Source organism: Micromys minutus, assembly GCF_963924665.1.
Source record: "Micromys minutus genome assembly, chromosome: 8".
Classification (NCBI taxonomy): Eukaryota; Metazoa; Chordata; class Mammalia; order Rodentia; family Muridae; genus Micromys; species Micromys minutus.
Window position 1 is genome coordinate 48,290,146 of NC_137977.1, and position 18,055 is coordinate 48,308,200.

An 18,055-nucleotide genomic window follows, 5' to 3' on the forward strand; every position below is an offset into this window, starting at 1 on the left:
CACAACTCACCAACACACTAAAGCATGTCACCACCATTCCCAAGTGCAGTCACCTCGGCTTGGTTGTATCATGTTCACAGCAATAGGATCTCTAGAGTCAGGTCCCTCGTGAGACCCACAGTTATCTTGATGTTTCTTGGTTTCCTGTGACCTTGAGGCCACAATGAAACCTCAGGTCATCCAGGCTTGAGGGTCAGACATGACAAGTCAATACTGAGATGCTTTCTTTGTTTTTTTTAGATTTCCCTTGTTTTAATTACTGTGTATATGGTAGAACAGGTAGATGTAGGCACATCCTATACCCATATCTACCAAGTACAGTTCTATCCTCCAGCTCCTGCTTACTTTTAAGACAGTGTCTTACTATGGCATGATCCCAGGTCGGCCTTGAATTCATGGTCCTTCTACTTCCACCCAATAAATGCTGGGATGACAGGCCAGTTCTACTGTGTTTGGCTTGGAACAAGATACTTTTCGAGGAAGGCATGCCTGACCCTAGAATGTTCCATTTACATAGCAAATTTGAAATACTCCATAGTTAAGTACTCATCACCTAGTATGTCTCCCTCTTAGTCAGTGGTGAGTAATTCTGCTAGCAAATTCTAGATCTGAGGGAAGTCATAAATCGTGGAAGGTACTTGCAGAACTCACAGGTCAGCTGCCACCAGGCTTTAGGTCACTGTCTGAGAATATGAGGCTGAATGATTGGCAAAGAATCCAGGTTTCTTTTGGTTTGCAGTCCTGGGGAGTGGGGAGCCTCAACTTGGGCAGCCACATCCGATGAGGGTCTCCTGCAGCTTTGACGTGGCAGCAAGCCCCAGGTAAATTTGAGGGGCATCTGAGAATGGACTTGCTTTATCTAACCTGTTCTCCTGGTAACATATCCAGCTCCACGAGGTTGAGAACTGCCAAACAGCACCATTTCCTTCATTATGGCTCCACCATTGACCTCCAACCCTGCCACTGGCTCCACATTCCAACCCTGCCAAAATCAGAAATTAGGACTCCCAATCAAGAAATTCAGCCCCACACAGTCAGAGCATAGCACTGGGCTTCTTTTCTTCCTGTGAAGCTTGCTGGTAAGAGTCAGAAAAGTCTCTTGACAGTAAAATTAAGATTTTAAAGTCTAAAATTCAAACCCCCCCCCCAATCTCAAAAGGAAACTGATGAAGTCTCCCCTTCACAAAACAAAGGGTCCATTTTCTCAGACATGGGGCAATTCAGCAGTGCCCAGCCTAAAGGGCACTGAGTTCCTGAGTACCATGATGGCTCTCACAGAGAGCCCGTGGGTCTTGTGGCTTCTGGTTGAAGAAGAAACCTCCGTAAAAGAATCACTTGGCATTTTACCATCTGACTCCACTTACCCTGAGTGCATGATTTTCATGGCAGCCCACATACACCGTGTAATGTTGAATGCTACATTCTAACCCTACGAGAGTCAAGGAACATGACACCAAGATTCAGAAACCAAGAAGGAATGTAGTCATACATCAGGCACTGAGATCGGAAAATGGAGAGGAAGGCTGGATGGAGACAGAGAACAGAGCCCATGCACTGCCCCACACAGGAATCTTCAGTCTTTATGTAGACACCTAAGCTTTTATGGGTCCACACAGCTCCTATAAGGCTACATCTGCAGAAAAAACAAATAAAGACAGTTCAGACAAATGCTCTCCAAAGACATCTAGATTCTAGAGAAAATTCATGAGCATTCTTTCTTTACCTATAAAACCACATATCCTAAAAATCAGAGGGCCAGAGTGTGACTTGCAGCACAATCACCAACAAAGAAGGTAGCTTCTTCTTGGTCATTATCCCTCTTCCTTGATGCTTCAGCTGGAAAAAAATAATACTATTTTAGGGGGGAAAACATATGGGAAGTTGTGGCCTCTGACTTCTCCATCACTGGGATATAATCAGATTAAAGTCTTATTCTGAGTTAAATTCCAAATAACCTAAAAATAAAGTGATGTACCACCAAAGCCATGGACCCAGACACACTGTTTTAGGTACAGTTTCTATTGCTGTTATGAAACAATATGACCAAAAGCTAAGTGGGATAGAAAAGAGTATATATTACTTTTACTTGGTTTACACTTCCATATCACTGTTCATCATCAAAGAAAGGACAGGAACTCATGCAGGGCAGGAACCTGGAAGCAGGAACCGATTTGAAAACTATGTTGGGGAGGGGTGCTGCTTACTCTCTTGCTCCTTGTTTGCTCAGCCTACTTTCTTATAGAACCCAGGGCCCAGGGATGTTCAGCCCAGGGATGAAACCACCACAATGGGCTGAGCCTTTCCTCCTCAATAATATATATATATATATATATATATATATATATATATATAGATAGATAGATAGATAGATATAGATATAGATATAGATATATAGATAGATATATAGATAGATATATAGATATAGATAGATAGATGGATAGATAGATAGATAGATAGATAGATAGATAGATAGATAGATAGATAGATAGATATATTTAAATGCCTTATAGGCTTTCCTACAGCTGGATACTTTGGAGGCATTTTCTTTTATCTTTCTTTTTTATTTGTTTTTGTTTTGTTTTTGAGATAAGGTTGCTGTGGTTAGCTCTGGCTGTCCTGGAATGTACTCTGTAGACCAAGCTGGGAGACATGTTCTTAACTGTGGTTCTCTCCTCTCAAATGACTTTAAATTGTGTCAAGTTGACATAAAACTATGCACCAGCTTATACTCAACACGTTTGTGCTTCAGCCTCCTCCTGACTAGTGGATTCTCCTTCACAATCAGACGAATGATCTCCTTGGACTCTGTTCTGTTTCTGATCTCTATTCACATAGACTCTATCCCTACACTGTCTGAAGCACCACCAGAGTGATTCTGACCTCTTCCTTTGAATCGCTGCTGAGCTGCAACTGTACACCAAGGGAATTTGCAAGCATAGAGGGCATCCTGACTGTCCTGGATCTGCCACCCACTACACCAGCTCAGCATTCAGTGGCAATGGATACTTTTGCCCATGGCCAACAAATAGGCCTTTTTCTCATTCGGTCAAAATAAATAAAAATATAAAGCAACCACGGAGGGATGTAGCTCAGTGGTAGAGTGCTTGGCCAGCATGTGTATTAAGTCCTTCTGGGCTCAATCCCCAGTAGTAGGAAAAAATAAATCCACTGATATCCATTGAGTTAAAGGTGCATTTGGCAATACTTGATTGGCCAGAGAGAAGGCTCAGTATAATAAGCTTACTGCCAAGCCTGCTGACCTGAATTTGATCCTAGGACCACATGGTAGCAGGAGAGAACCAACACACCTCCACAGATATGTCATGGTATATGCAGACCCACACCTATTAACTACATGAAAGCAATGTGTATTTTAAAATCAATGACAGAAGGTTCACCAGGAATTGGTACTTTTCAAGGAATTTAGGCACAGAAGGCCTAGTCTTGTGGTCCTTAACATTCCTAATGCTGTGACCCTTTAACATGGTTCCTTGTGTTGCACTGACCCCTAGCCATAAAATCATTTCCGTCACTAATTCATAACTGTAATTCTGATAGAGTTTTAGTAATTCTGAGTTATAATGTGTTTTACAATGGTTTTAGGTGACACCCCCAAAGGGTCAGGACCAATATAGGTAGAACTGATGAATTAGTCTTTCTGCGGCTAATGGAACAACCAGAGTAAGAAATTCATATTGAAAGAAATCTTCAGAAGAGCAAAGTTATGGTGAACATGTGTCTGCCTAAAAGTTCTTTGCAAATCATCTCCCTATCTGCTAAGCAAGCAGATCAGACTCTCACAGACCGGGGTGGTGTGACAGAGACTTCCCTGGAACTGGAGACAGAGGTAAAAACACTGTCTCTTCAGAAAGCAAAGGAGGCTGCAGCTTGACAACTGCTGAAAAAAAAAATCACCTACTGTCCCTGTTTATTTTTTATGTGTATTGTCCAGTCAGGCACGGAACACAGTCAAGAACACAACTCCAGACTCCGTGACAAGATGGCCTTGGTGTGTGTGTCTTCCCTCACCAATATCATAATTTAAGAGGCTGAGTCTCCTGTTGAAATCTAAAATTCCTCTGGCGAAAAGTCCATCCCTACCCAGGCTTTGGAATAGGAGCAGGTGTTGTTCTTTCTGGTTCTCAGTCCCAGAAGGAAGAGTTATTCCTTGGAAGACCTGATCTTGGACATGTTTCAAATGCAGCAAATGCAGCAGTTATAAGCAAGGAGATGCTAAAACTCTTTAATGAGGTCTGTTTCTGGGGAGGGGAGAAGGAACAGTGTAGTGGGCAAATGTGTAAGACCTGAGTTATTCAGCTGTATAAAGTAGATCCTGGATTATAATAACAAATGGAGATGTCTTGGAGCACAATAAAAGGCACAAATCAATAGCAAAGTAAATAAAAGACTTTTAAAGACATGCCTTTCCAAAATATATGGCATTTTATATTGGTCCCTTCCTCGACTGCTGTTTATTTATCATGAAAAGCACTTGGTGATGTCACAGAGAGTTTTATAAACATGCAAGTTTGGGCTTTCATGGAAGGTTTACTAAAAGAGGAGAGCTCACTCTGATTCCTCTCACAAAGGCTTTCAATAGCCAAGAAAACAAAGCCCAAGGTATGACAAAGTGCAGTGTCGAAGGGGCCTTCTGTGAGTCTATCCTTACACCCCAGTGTCCATAGCAAATTCTAGCCAACCTCAGTGTTTCCTTATTAGCCTGAAACTAAATGTCAGGAAGTCCCCAGGGGCACCAAGAACACTTGGGGATCTCGTGCCAACTTAAAACGGAGCAGACGGAACTGTGCAGCTCATTTCTTAATTCTTTGAGAAGTTCTGTCGAAACGAGAGATAACACACTTGAAAGGCAAGTGCTTCTTTTTTTGCATCAATAAATAAAACATCAAAGTGGTTTTTTGAGCCAAGAATCCAAGGAAGTTGTGCGCATTTTCAGCATAAATAAGCAGGACATATAAATTCAAATGATCAGCTGTGTTTAAATCCAGCAATCCTTCCTGTCTCCGAGCAAGCTCTTTCTGAGGGAACAACACAGACACAGAAATCAGGCCATCCACTAGACCCAATTTTTTACTTACATGGTCTAAGATTTTGATCATTTTTCCAGATCATGGGGAGCTGATATGCTGGCTTTTCCATTTTAATTCACTTGAGAAACTCTGGGACTTAGGATAAAATGGTAGTGATAGAAATAATTAGGAACTGAATAGGAATTAGGAACACTATATATACATCTAAGAAAAATAATGGAAGCCCCTCACCCCTGCCTGCAGCTGACTACAGGATGTCTACAGAGGTGGGAGCATCACAGACCTTGCCTTAGAGATGATTTCTCCCTGCCTGATCTGTCTGAAAATGTCTGGCAGGAGCAAGAACAATTTCCTCCATTTTTAAGTAGAATGTCTTTCCTGCTTGGTACATTTAGCAAATGGTAGAGGCAAGCATTGGCCAGCCAGTTAAGACACTTGCATTGAGCCTGACAATCAAGCAGAGTTTTAAACCCCAGGCCCTCACAGTAGGAGAGAACCAACTGGCTCCTGCAAAGCTGTTCTCTGAGTTTTATAGTGTACTATGGTGTCAACATACACACACACACAGACAGACACAAACAAACACACACACTGAAAAAGAAGCAAAGCAAACAGACCTGTGTAAATTTCTGCTCTCCTACTACACATGAGCCCTGTGGTATTCCTCAACATCTCTGCACTCAGCTTCCTGGCTTACAAAATGAGAATGAGGGGCCCAGAGAGGAAGCTCAGCTGGCGAAATCCTTCCTTGCTGCACAACCATGAGGACCTTATTTCAGATTCTTAGTGGCATGCACATAGGGGAGGGGACTGTAGGGTCCTGGGGCCTTCCTGTGTGTGCCAATCTAGCTAGATCCATGGACATCAAGTTCAGTGGAGGCCCTGTCTCAAAAAATATGGTGGAGGGTGAGAAAGACACCTGCACATACATGTAAAAAGTACATATTCTGTGTCAACCAGTATCACAGCACCTGGATTTGCTGCAGGTTCATGATTCTTTACTCTGTCCAGGCCTCTGAATCTGCATTTCAATGGGATTCTCCAGGAGACTCCTATGGACACACAAGTAGAGAGAGAGAGAGAGAGAGAGAGGGAGAGAGAGAGAGAGAGAGAGAGTCATGGTTGGTCTCTAGGCATCTGCCTCCGGTGGAGGTGCATACCCTATCTTGTATCATCCTATAAGTGAGACTGAAAGAGGCCACATGGGAGATCAAAGGGTGACCATGCTAAATGATCCTCACAGAGTTGTCTCTGATTTGGTGATGTTATTTATTGATAAGGTGATGTTAATTAAGGCTCTCTGTGAATCCTCATATGTGTTTTTATGAAAGAGTGACATGTAATTATATTTACATAAAACAATGCCTACATGCAACTTGAATATGGTGTATAATTAGACTTACATAAAAACAATGCAGCTTGAATAATAATTTACCTGTCTGAAAACACACAGTGTAGGTTTGTTATTTTAACCATCTTCAGGAGTACAATTCCATGAAACAATACTTCATCACTTCAAGCAATTGTCTACATTACCTACTTTGAGAACATTCCATCACATACAACGTCCTCTTTCAAAAGTTACTCTTGGGGCCATTGGGATCAATCACTGCTTAAGAAGGCTTGCTGCTTTTATAGAGAAACAAGTTTGGTTTCCAGAATCTATGTCTGGAAGCACATATCTGTCTGTAACTATAGCTTCAAGGGACCCAACAGCCTCTTCTGGTCTCCTTGGGTGCCTGCATGTATGTGGGACATGTGCATGAGCACACAAAGTACATACACACATACACACACATACATCTACATAAAAACACATACATGTAAACACACACATATACACACATACTTACACTTACACACACACACATACATCCACATAAAAACACATACACGTAAACACATACATATGCACACATACACTTACACACACACACACACACACACACACACCAGCAACCATTCTGTTTCTTGTCTCTGGATTTGCCTGTTCAAGATTATTTTGTCTTGTCTAGAATTCTATCTTTTTTTTTTTTGTACAAATAACATAACTTGTGTTAATCTCAGGAAACATCCCTGATGCTGAAACTACCCTGGCCTGAAAAATCTGAGACCTTGATAACCCTCTAAATTAATTTTCACAAGCGCATTTTATTGCATACATAGACGTGTGGCCCATTCCTATATTTGTGAAAATCCTTGGATGCCTCAAAGATAAGTCTGCTCACTCGTTAAACCAAGTCTCGCAAACTTTAGTTTTGGGGTTTGGACAAATTTTAGGGTCTTATTCTTTAGCTAATTCTACTTCACAACATTCTGTCTGCCACAGAAGGATAGCTGCTGGGAGTTAGACATCACTCATTATTGTCATTAGATTACTTGGATACACATGAAGGAACTGTGATGTCACAGTCTGCAATTCTGCAACCTTGTTACACAGCTCTGCTGGTGACACTCACTCCAAAACTCTCCTAAGAAACAAGTTCAGAACAGCTCCCCTGCCTGTTCCTGTTAGGTCTGTGATGTGCCACCATTTTTCTTCATGCTAACCACCCAGCCTGTGTTTCACCAGAAGACATGCCAACTGAAGCTCGGGTAAGCAAGCCCCCGATGCTGTGACTTAAGCCAAGTATTTGAAAGTCTAAATCCATTCCTGCAACTATTCACTAATTTTTACAAGGCCAGTGTGAAGTAGGTTGATCGCTGGGGCTTAACCCTATCACTACTAAAGGGCAGAAAGTATGTGGGAACAAAATGGGATTGTACACTCAGACAAAGCTTTGATCTCACCAGTTTCAACCGAGATCCAATGTAGTGATTCTTTGACACTGTCACTGACGGAGGATGCCCAGTGCCAGCTGGACAGTTCCAGGGACATTGCTCAATTCTCTAAGGCCTCTTATTCCACTTAGAAGCTTGGAGTTCTAAGAAATGCCTTTTTTCTCCTGTACTGAAATTAGTCTGTTTTACCCATGGCCCTAGTTCTGTCTGAATACTAGCCTCTCCTTCCACTTGGTTCGCTTCCAACTAACTGCCTGTCCTTTCTATCCCTACTCTCCTGAAAGTGGAGCTTCCCCACTCCCACTCAGACACAAATGCTTCTAGTCACTGCTCTGTTTTTATTTTTTTCACCAAATTTCCAGTTTGACTGACGAATATTTCTAGACGAAGCTGTATAACCCACCATTCTTGTTCGGGAGACATTGCAAATAAAACTGATAATGCTGCTTCCCTGTGTAGTCCCCGTGATAAGTGGAGTCAACAAACCCATGTAGCAAAGCCTTGGCCCTCATGTAGAGCTTTGCTGGGAGGTGGTGGAATCTTTAGCTAACGGGGCTGTACAGAAACAAGTTAGGTCAACTGAGTTCTTGAAGGACAGGCTTGAGAGAGAAACCCAGTGTATTCTTCTATCTCCTCCTTCCACTTGGTCCCCTTCCAACTAACTGATGGGAAGTGAGCAATTTTATTCCACCATGTGTCACTGTTAAGGCTGGGCCACTGTAGGCCCAAAGCAGCAGGCTGATGATTGTGGACTGAAGTCACTAAGGCTGTGAAAAACAACAACAACAAAACCTCTTTGTAACTTATCTCAGATAGTTGTTATAGGGGTAGAAAGCTGACTCCTAAATCTTCCTCAATCGAACTGATTCCAGTGGAATAAATAAGTGACGGGTTCCAAAATAAGACGTTTTACTTTGAAACTGTTGTCTTTAAAGCTCTAAAAGAGAAGTCGGCTCTGTTAGGCGGTATGTTACAGAAACACAGGGGTTCAGGAAACCCCACCAGCATAAAACTCGGAGCTGGTTCACTTGGAAGGTAGCGCACAAGTAGAACTCCCACCAGGCATGTGCAAAGTTTTCAACTCCATCCTCCACATCCATATTTCCACCCCTTGCTCAGAAAAGAACTTGGGATAACTTGATGTCTTTGAAGAGAAAAAAAAAATCATGTATGTAGTTATGGTGGCTGTCTGAAGACAAGGACAGTTTTACCTCTGTGTGCCCCGTGTTCACGAGATGCATTGTTCATAATCCACAAAATAACACACAGTGCGTGGAGATTTTTTTTTTTTTCAACTATTTTACCTTTGGGAGACTTCATCCTTATGGAAGCTTGTAAAAGGTACTTTCTGAAGTGGATCTCACTAGATGAGTCTGCAAGGAGAGAAGTCTTGGTATCTTAAGGGTGTTGCTGGAAGCAGGGACCCTGGGTTTTATTTCTATAAAAATCACTGGTCTGGTGGGCAGCAGCACTCCCTCCCTGGAGCAGAGGGCTGGGCTGTGAAGTCAGCTTTTGCTTGTCTTATGCTTGGTTATCTGTGTTTGAATGGATACCTTGTGTTCTTGGCTTAGACCTTCCTCCTCTAGCTTAGACTGTATGGTTGAAGCATCTGAGCTCTTCAATGTGCAATCAGCAATTCTTTATTTACTTATTTATACCCGACTTTATTCCAAAAATGGCTCAAGGCAGCTTACGGAAATACCTACAACTCAACAAGACCAAGCGGTATAAAAATAGCTCTGTACATCTGGACAACCAGAATGGAAGGCCACACAAATAAGAACAATCCAGATGTGGCCTTGGTATGTGTTAAGATATGCTGTCAACGAGTAAACTCTAGCTAGAGGTGAGCCATGGTCAGTGCCAAGTTCTCTGGAACTATAGTGGCAGCGTGGCTGAACATTTCATGAAACTCAAAGTAATCAGTTGCTCTGGAAAAAAAGAGTCACTGTTTGCAAGAGCATGAAGAAGCCTTGATCTCTCCTTTGGGAAGCTCATTTGATGAAGAATAAGCTCTTGTTTATCTTGGCACGTTTTATTCCCATACAGGAACAAGGAGGCAAAAAGAAAGACCTTTCCAGGTTGCCCACTGCCCTAGAGGTCACTGTTGAATAGTTTTTGAAAAATGGAGTCAGGATATCTGTGTCACATGCACGGTACTTCCCAGGCCAGCCCGAGTATGGAGGCTCCCAGGATGTTTACAACCCTGGGCTCATCTGAAATTAGCTTTCACTGGCCCATGGAACTTTAGAACTCACACTCCTTATTTTGCACACCTTTGATGTATGTGGCTTTCATGTTGAATTACTGTGTTCACCACCAAGGAGCTCTTTCCCAGGGATTTTTGTGGAGCAGGATTTGACTTTCATCTTTCAGTTAAATCTAATTAGGAAAGCCAACTGAAGGAACTTCCCATAAAAATGAGATGTTATTACATGCTAATAAAAGACAGACAGGTAGAGCGAGTCTCTTGCTTACATAAAGGTAAGGCCTCGTTCCCTTTAGAGAGTCTAATTATCTGTCTCTGAGCTTTCATGTGACTGGGGCATGCTATTATCAGGTGTCAATAAATGCCCACAGGATGCGATCTGCACGCAGAGCCTGTTCTGCCGCCCTGAGATGCGTCTGACATTAGCTTTTGGCTAAGCTGCTCCAGGTTTAAGGCTCAAACCTGCTCTACCTCTTTCTTTTCGCAGTAAAAGTATTTACCCTGTGATATCCAGGCAGTTTCTAGAAGAACACTCACCAGAGATCTCACACGGACTATTTGAGGATGACAGACACCATCTGCCTGCTGTTGTCTTTCACAGGGTCCTAATGTGGCCATTCCTGGGAGCCTCTGCCATGGACATGGGGCTGCATAACTGTCTCCTTCTGGCTTCTCCTGACTATTCTCTTACAGGTTGGGAACGGAGAGTAAGTTCCTTGTGTGGTCCTTCCAGTAGCCAGCAGATCCTGATAGGGCACAAGGGATCATAATGTAGTGGCCTCGTGGGTGACAGAAACGTTAAACATGGGAATTCTTACTTCACTGGTCACTGAGCATCCCAGTGAGTCCAGGAAAAGACAGTCTTGCAGACAGAGCCCCTCTGGCCCCTCTCACTCCTCACCCCATTCTCTTCATTCATGTCCCTCTTTTCTGCTCGCAGAGGAACTGTGAAAGGGTCCTTAATCTTAGGCAGCCTCTTCCCAGGAAAAGCGATCCCTGGTCCTCCTAATATAGGTGTGTGTGCGAGCATCTGTGCCTCATGTGTGGAAGTGTGTTAGTGTCTACCTGGGGCACAGGCTGCTCAGTGTGTGAGTATATGGATATTTGGTGTATCTGTATGTCTCTCCGTGTGGTATGTCTGTGTTTCTGTCCCCATGTGTTTGCATCCAGCATGGCTTGGTCTTAGACACCTAACTAGGGCAATAAAGGAGCAAAGAAAGGACAGCGGGACAGGCACAGGTACAGAAAATCTGGGATCAGAGGGGCTGCACACACTCTGTCTACACACCAGTGTGTGACAACCAGAAGACCTGGCCCTTTTGTTAAGTACAGCATAGGAGGAGGGGTTTCTGCTGCTCCCCATGGGGGGTCTCCGTAGGGGGACAGTTTCAGGTTGTCAACATCCAGCAATAGGATACTGCTGTCAAGGTTCTCCATACTCAATAATACGCAGCCACCCGCGGTTTTCTCTACTCCCCACAGTTTATGACTGAGTGTGTGCATCTGTGCGATGTGTGCCTGTGCATCTCTAAATGGCTATGTGCTTGTGCTTTCTGACTTTGTTGTGTGTCAGATGTGTATTTGTGGTGTTTACATGTTCTGTGGGTGTATGTACAGGTGAGTGACTGTGGTATGTTTACATATGTTAGTATCTAGTGTGTGTGTGTATGTTCATATGTCTACATGATGTTTGTCACTTTATTACATACATGTGTCTATGAGGAGTATGTATACCTCTGAGTGTCTGTATCTATGTGTGTACATATTTGTGTTTTTGTGCTGTGTGTCTTTGTTCATATATATCTGTGTCTTTGTAGCATGTATGTATGTGTGTGTGTGAGAGAGATTGTATGCTCTGTATATATGTCTACACACATGTATCTGTGGGATTGTTTGTGTGTGTATACATGAGACTGTGTGGTGATGATGTCTCTGTGCATCACACTAGCATGTGTATATGAATGCTTCCTTCTCTGCGTGGGCATCCATGTGTTGATGTGGGACATGCTCACGTTGTCGGGGTGAGCACACACTCCCTTGCAGCCTTTTCATTTGTACAGTGACTTAGGTTGCCCTTCCAGGGTCTAGTGGGTGGTTCCTTCTCTGCGGTGTCACCTGCTGAAGCACAGATGCAGCATTTGGAAGCTCTGAAGAGCTCCCTGCATGTCCTCAGTGTCCTTTCTGTGTGACCTGAACCTCTGTCCATCACCATGGGCAAATGTCCCACAGCAAAACAGACACTAATCACTCATTCATTCTTCTTCTTCTTCTTCTTCTTCTTCTTCTTCTTCTTCTTCTTCTTCTTCTTCTTCTTCTTCTTCTTCTTCTTCTTCTTCTCTCTCTCTCTCTCTCTCTCTCTAAACCAAAGTCTTAAGAAAACCCTGACGCTTTTCTGGAGATTCCTGCAATGTAGGAATAAACTCAGAAAACACTTTTAAAATAATTCGTTTGGTCTCCTTTCCTCCCATAAAATGCAGCCTCTACTCACAGCAGGCACACAGAGAGAGTGATGCTCAAAAGGAGTGCACGCTAGGCCATCTGGTTCCCTAGCAACCACAACGCCCTGCTTCATTAAGACGTGCTTTTCACAAAATTAAGTGTATAGGATATTATGAGATGGAGCTGGGGCATGAGCAGACTCCATCCGAGCTCTTTCTGGCAGTGAAACAAAAGAACTCACTTTACAACCTGTCTCGAAAGTCAGCTCAAAACACTCAGTTCTGTGCAAAATATATACTTTTCCCCCCAATATGAATGTTACTTTAACCTTGGATCCAAAACCACTATCAGGTGCAAAGCAAACTATGAAGTTCCCTCTATTGCTTAGTGCAGGAGTTGTGAAAGAGCCAGAGGAAAGAAAATCTGAGAAAATGTCACAGACTCGGCAACAAGTGTTCTAAATGTTTGAGTTCCTGGCAAGCAAGACAGCAAGGCCCAGATCCACAGAAGCAACAGATCTTCCCAGAAGTTTTTGTATTGTCTTGTGTGTGTGTGTGTGTGTGTGTGTGTGTGTGTGTGTGTGTGTGTGTGTGTTGATGAGGTCAGGGAAAGGTGAGTAACCTTCACAAGACAAGGTTTCCAGCAGAGTTCTGGACACAGAAGACATGGAAGCTGGTAAACCTTTTCAGAAACCCATCCTTTCATAAAGAGGAAGCAAAGGGCTGGTGAGAAAGCCCATCTTGATCATCAAAGCTGGATGCTGTCATTTGCTCTGGTAAACTTTTGGCTAATCCTTAGTCTTAGTCGTGGGTCCAATTTGGGACTCCACTATCAAAATCAAAGGGAAGATTATAGAGTGGCAAAGTCCACAACTTAAGGAACCCAAGGTTAGAAGAGAAAAAACTGGACGCTACAGGTTCTTCACCTTGCACCACAAGGTTGGGGTCTTTCCCATTCACCTACAGGACTAGCACTAATCACAGGAGGGGGTGTAACCAGAATTCATCAAAGTAGAAACCCTTACTAGACACACCCACGACTCAGGTGCTCCTGGCGGTGCAGTCTACCCTGGACAACACGCCTGTAGGTTAGATGAGAACCTCCCACTCATTTGTCATCATGTCCTGAGAAATAAACTTGACAGCTAGCGGGAAGCCAGCTGGGAACAATGAAAGGCCGCGAAGAGACCTCTAAGTTAAGGAGGCTCTGGGCAGAGCAGAAATGAGCTTTGGCCATGGATTCAGGTCAGCCAGAGCAAGGCAGGCCAGGCGGGAATGTTGCAGATGAAGGGTGAAGATCGCTGATCAGAGCTGGGGAGTGGGGGTGGGGGGACTTCAGGGAGGAGCAGAAAAACAGACGGAGACTTAGCTTCAGAGTGAGCCTGGTGTGTACTTGGAGTCCTCCCATCAAGTCAAGCTGTGCTCCTTAGATGCTGAGTGGAGTACAGGGGTCTGGCTAGGTATGGTCGCTCAGCGCCTGAGGTCTGCCTGAGTATCTGTCCCCTTCCCTGGTCTGCTGTTTGAAGCTCTGAGTTTAGCTATTCGTCCCCTTTGCCAGTGAGCCAACAAAGAAAGTGGCCCATCGAAAACTATGCGTCCCAGTAACTGGCTGGTCTCCAGGCTGTCTTTCTTAGGCCAGAGGCAAACCGTGGTGGAAAGAATTCCTTAAGCAAATAACTGCCCTCCGCCTCCCCTCTGGCTTTTCTCTTCTTTAAGCTGCCCCCATCTTGTCTCCAAAACCCCACTTCTTCCTGAAGTTATCCCAGAGCCGCCCCAACCCGCCTGATGCGGCGCTCAGGAGCCCGCATGGAAGGACGACGACACGGGATGTACATTTGCGCCTTAGAGAGTTCAAGCTGTAGGAGTGATGGAGTTACAGAGGCCGAGTCGGGAGGTAAGGGAAGAGTCGGTATAAGCAATGGTCCAGCATGGCCGGAAGAACGCAGGGACTCTGCTGCACCCGACGCCTCACACACTGGGGTGGGCTGCAGATTCTCTCCGAGGAGGCTGTAGACTGTACATTATCCTGGCGGTTTGGAATTTCTGGAAGCTCACAGGCTACACGCACCAGACTTGATAAAGTTCTAGCATTACCGTCACCTCTAAGGGGCCAGGATGTTGCCCTTAGAAATGATCCCTGAATCCTTGTGCTCCAAAGATCAGGTTACTTGGGATCACGTAGACTGACTGACTTCTCCAGTGCTTCTCCCACCAGGCTGGCCCTCACCTCTGTCGCTCGCACAGTCTAGCATCAGCAGCGGTGGGTTTGCCCTCGGCTACAGAGCGCCTGGTTTCAACCGCGTTCCCTTTAGTTGCCGAGTGAGTTTAGGGAGGCAGGGGGATTTACCGGAGACAAACAGAAACTGTACAGGCTGTGGCTTGTGTGTGCTGTGGAGTCCTAAGACGCTGGGGCGGCACGATGTTGGTTTGAGGCACTTGTGTTCCAGGGCTGCGCCCGCCAGCGGCGGCTCAACTTAGCAGCTCTCCTGCACCTGACTTGCTCAGGCTCAAGAGGCTCTGAGATGCCAAAGTCCATGGACTCCCACGCCAGTCAGCTGCAAGGGATTTCAGTGTCCCCATGGATATGGAAAGGACTCAATGCCTGCAGGTCTAGTGAGGTGTCCTTGGGAAAATAGGTTCAATTGTGATGGTGGGTTGTGAAGCTTTCACAGTGGAGACATTGTGAAACTGATAGAAACTTCACTAGACAGGCGCTGAGCCTGCTTACCTGTGCCTTAGCAAACTACCCCAATGCTAGGTTCCTCAGGACTACCCCAGTGCTAGGTTCCTCAGTACCACCCCAGTGCTAGGTTCCTCAGTATCACCCTAGTGCTAGGTTCCTCAGTATCACCCCAGTGCTAGGTTCTTTAGAACCACCCCAGTACTAGGTTCCTCAGTACCACCTTAGTGCTAGGTTCCTTAGAACCACCCCAGTACTAGGTTCCACAGTACTACACAGTACTAGGTTCTTCAGTACCACCCCAGTGCTAGGTTCCTTAGAACCACCCCAGTGCTAGGTTCCTCAATATCACCCTAGTGCTAGGTTCCTCAGTACCACCCCAGTGCTAGGTTCCTCAGTACCACCATCACTTCCTACCAGAGATGGTAAAGTTATAAGGAGGAAAAGTTTATTTTAGTTCACATTTTTGGCAGTTTCTATGCCCATTTGGTAAGGCAACCCTTCATGGTGAGGGCACCCAGCAAAGAAAGCTGGTTACTTTGTGGTGGCTGAGAAACCAAAAGACAAAGGGAGAGCTAAGGACCCCAAGATTCATTTCATTCATTTTGTTGTTTTGCTTTTTCAGACACTGTTTCTCTATGTAGCCCTGGCTGTCCTGGTACTCACTATATAGACCAGGTTGTCCTCAAACTCAGACATCCAAATGCCTCTGCCTCCTAAGTGCTGGGATTGAAAGCATGTGCCAACATTACCTGGCCAAGAGTATGTTCTCGAAGATTAACTTTCTGCTACCAGGCTTTGCTTCCTGATAGCATCTACTACCTCTCCGCAGGACTACTCTGAGGAGGGAGGCTTCAATACCACATGGGCCTTGGGGTGGGGGGAGGGGGGAGGTAGGAGGGGGGGCGCCAGGTCTCAACTTCTGATTTTAACACACTGTGTTAGGCTTCCTACTTTGTAAAAGAGACAATGGGAAAAAAAAATCGAAGAATTCATGCTGTAAGAAACACAACAGGGATCGAGACTGGGTGACAAAAAGCTTTCCGGTGTACAGGTGTACAGCCCCGCTCTGTTGAAATCAGCACATGGGGCTTAAGGAGAGTAGCTGAGAATGTTTCTCTCTTTCCATTGCCAGTAAATGCAACTAAAGTGTAACTAAAGGAAGAGGGGTGGTCTTGTCAGTGTAGAGCTGACAGGCCCGCATTATTCCTCTTCCTCCTGAGAGGTTGTTCAAGGTAAGAGAAAGGAAGAGGGACAGTGAGTGCAGTCAGAATCCAAATGAATGCAAAGTACCTGGCTCAGGGCAGGTTTCTCTCGTCCCCAGAGGGCCGGGAAGTATTTACGTTATGTAATAAGCCAGAGTCCAATGGGAACCCCTTGTTATTATTAGATTTCCTCTAGAGAAGGGTTTATAAATGAAAACACAACTTGCTATTTTAGTAGTTTGTTTTTCAGGGCAGAAAAAAACCCTTTGCAAAAACAAATGGAAAAGGAAAAACATCCATTCTGAGGTACTTGTCTGTTCTCTTGTTTTCCAGGCGGAGGCCTTTCATCTCGGGAGGAGAGGGTTCTGTGCTTTGGCTTTTCTTTTCCTCTGTTCTCCACATCTGGAAAGCCTCCTTCATTTATGTTCAATCTTTTCCTTACCCAGGACTGCATTTCAGAAAACAAGGCCTTCTGCTGTAGCTATGGGCTGAGAGCGCCACCTAGAGGGACAAATTGAAGGGCTCTCAAGCTATTGGACCATGGTGATTTCTGTTGCTGCTGCTGCTGCTGCTGCTGCTGCTGCTGCTGCTGCTGCTGCTGCTGCTGATGATGATGATGATGATGATGATGATGATGATGATGATGATGATGATGATGATGATGATGCTGCTGCTGCTGATGCTACCTGATGTCTCAACATACACCCGACAGCACACAGTTTGGTTTCCTCAGCCTTCCTTGCCTCTCTTATAGTACATGCCCTATAGCATTTCTCAACTTGTGAGTCGGGACACCTTTGGGGGTGAAAGGACCCTTTCTCAGAGGTTGCCTAAGACCAACAGGAACTGCCTATATTTGCATCAAGATTTATAACTGTAGCAAAATGAGGTTATCAAGTATCAATGAAAATACTTTTATGACTGGGGAGTCACCACAGGATGAGGAACTGTATTAAAGGTCGCAGCACTACGAAGGCTAAGAACCACTGTCCTACATTAGACTCTGTTTCCTCTGCTACCCAGGGTCTCCGGGAGAGATGGCCTGGTTGCTGCCGTGGTAGCCGCCGTGTTTTACAGGCTTTGAAAACATGCCCCAGTAAAACTTGAACATTTAGGTTTCTCTATTGATGTCCATTAATTCTGATTTCGGAATGGAGGGAAGTCAGGAGGGTGGGGTCAAGACTTTCAAACATCACATCCACATGTTAGCTCCGTCCCACTGCAGCCTCAGGAAAGCAGTCCCTTCTCCATGCCTGCTCAGCTTCCCTCAAACATTTGTGCACGGACTTCCTGTGTTTCCTATTTATCCAAACCAGAGCTGGGTGGTGGTAGCTCAGGCCTTTAATCCCAGCACTTGGGAGGCAAAGGCAGGTGGATCTCTGTGAATTCAAGCCCAGCCTGGTCTACAGAGCGAGTTCCAGGTGAACCAAGGCTACACAGAGAAACTCTGGAAAAAAAAACAAAACAAAAAAAAGTTGAAAATACCTATTTGTCTGAACCCCCAACCAAACCCATTCCAAGCAAGAATGTCATCCCAAGTTTTACAGAGCCAGGCGAGTATGTTGGCCAATGGTGTTTTTAGCTATGCTTAGGAGGCCAGCGCAGCTCCAGGTCGGAATAGCTGTACACATCTGTGGAATAGATGTTTCAGGAATGAGACGTACAAACCTAGTTCGTGGCTCAGATCCCAACAG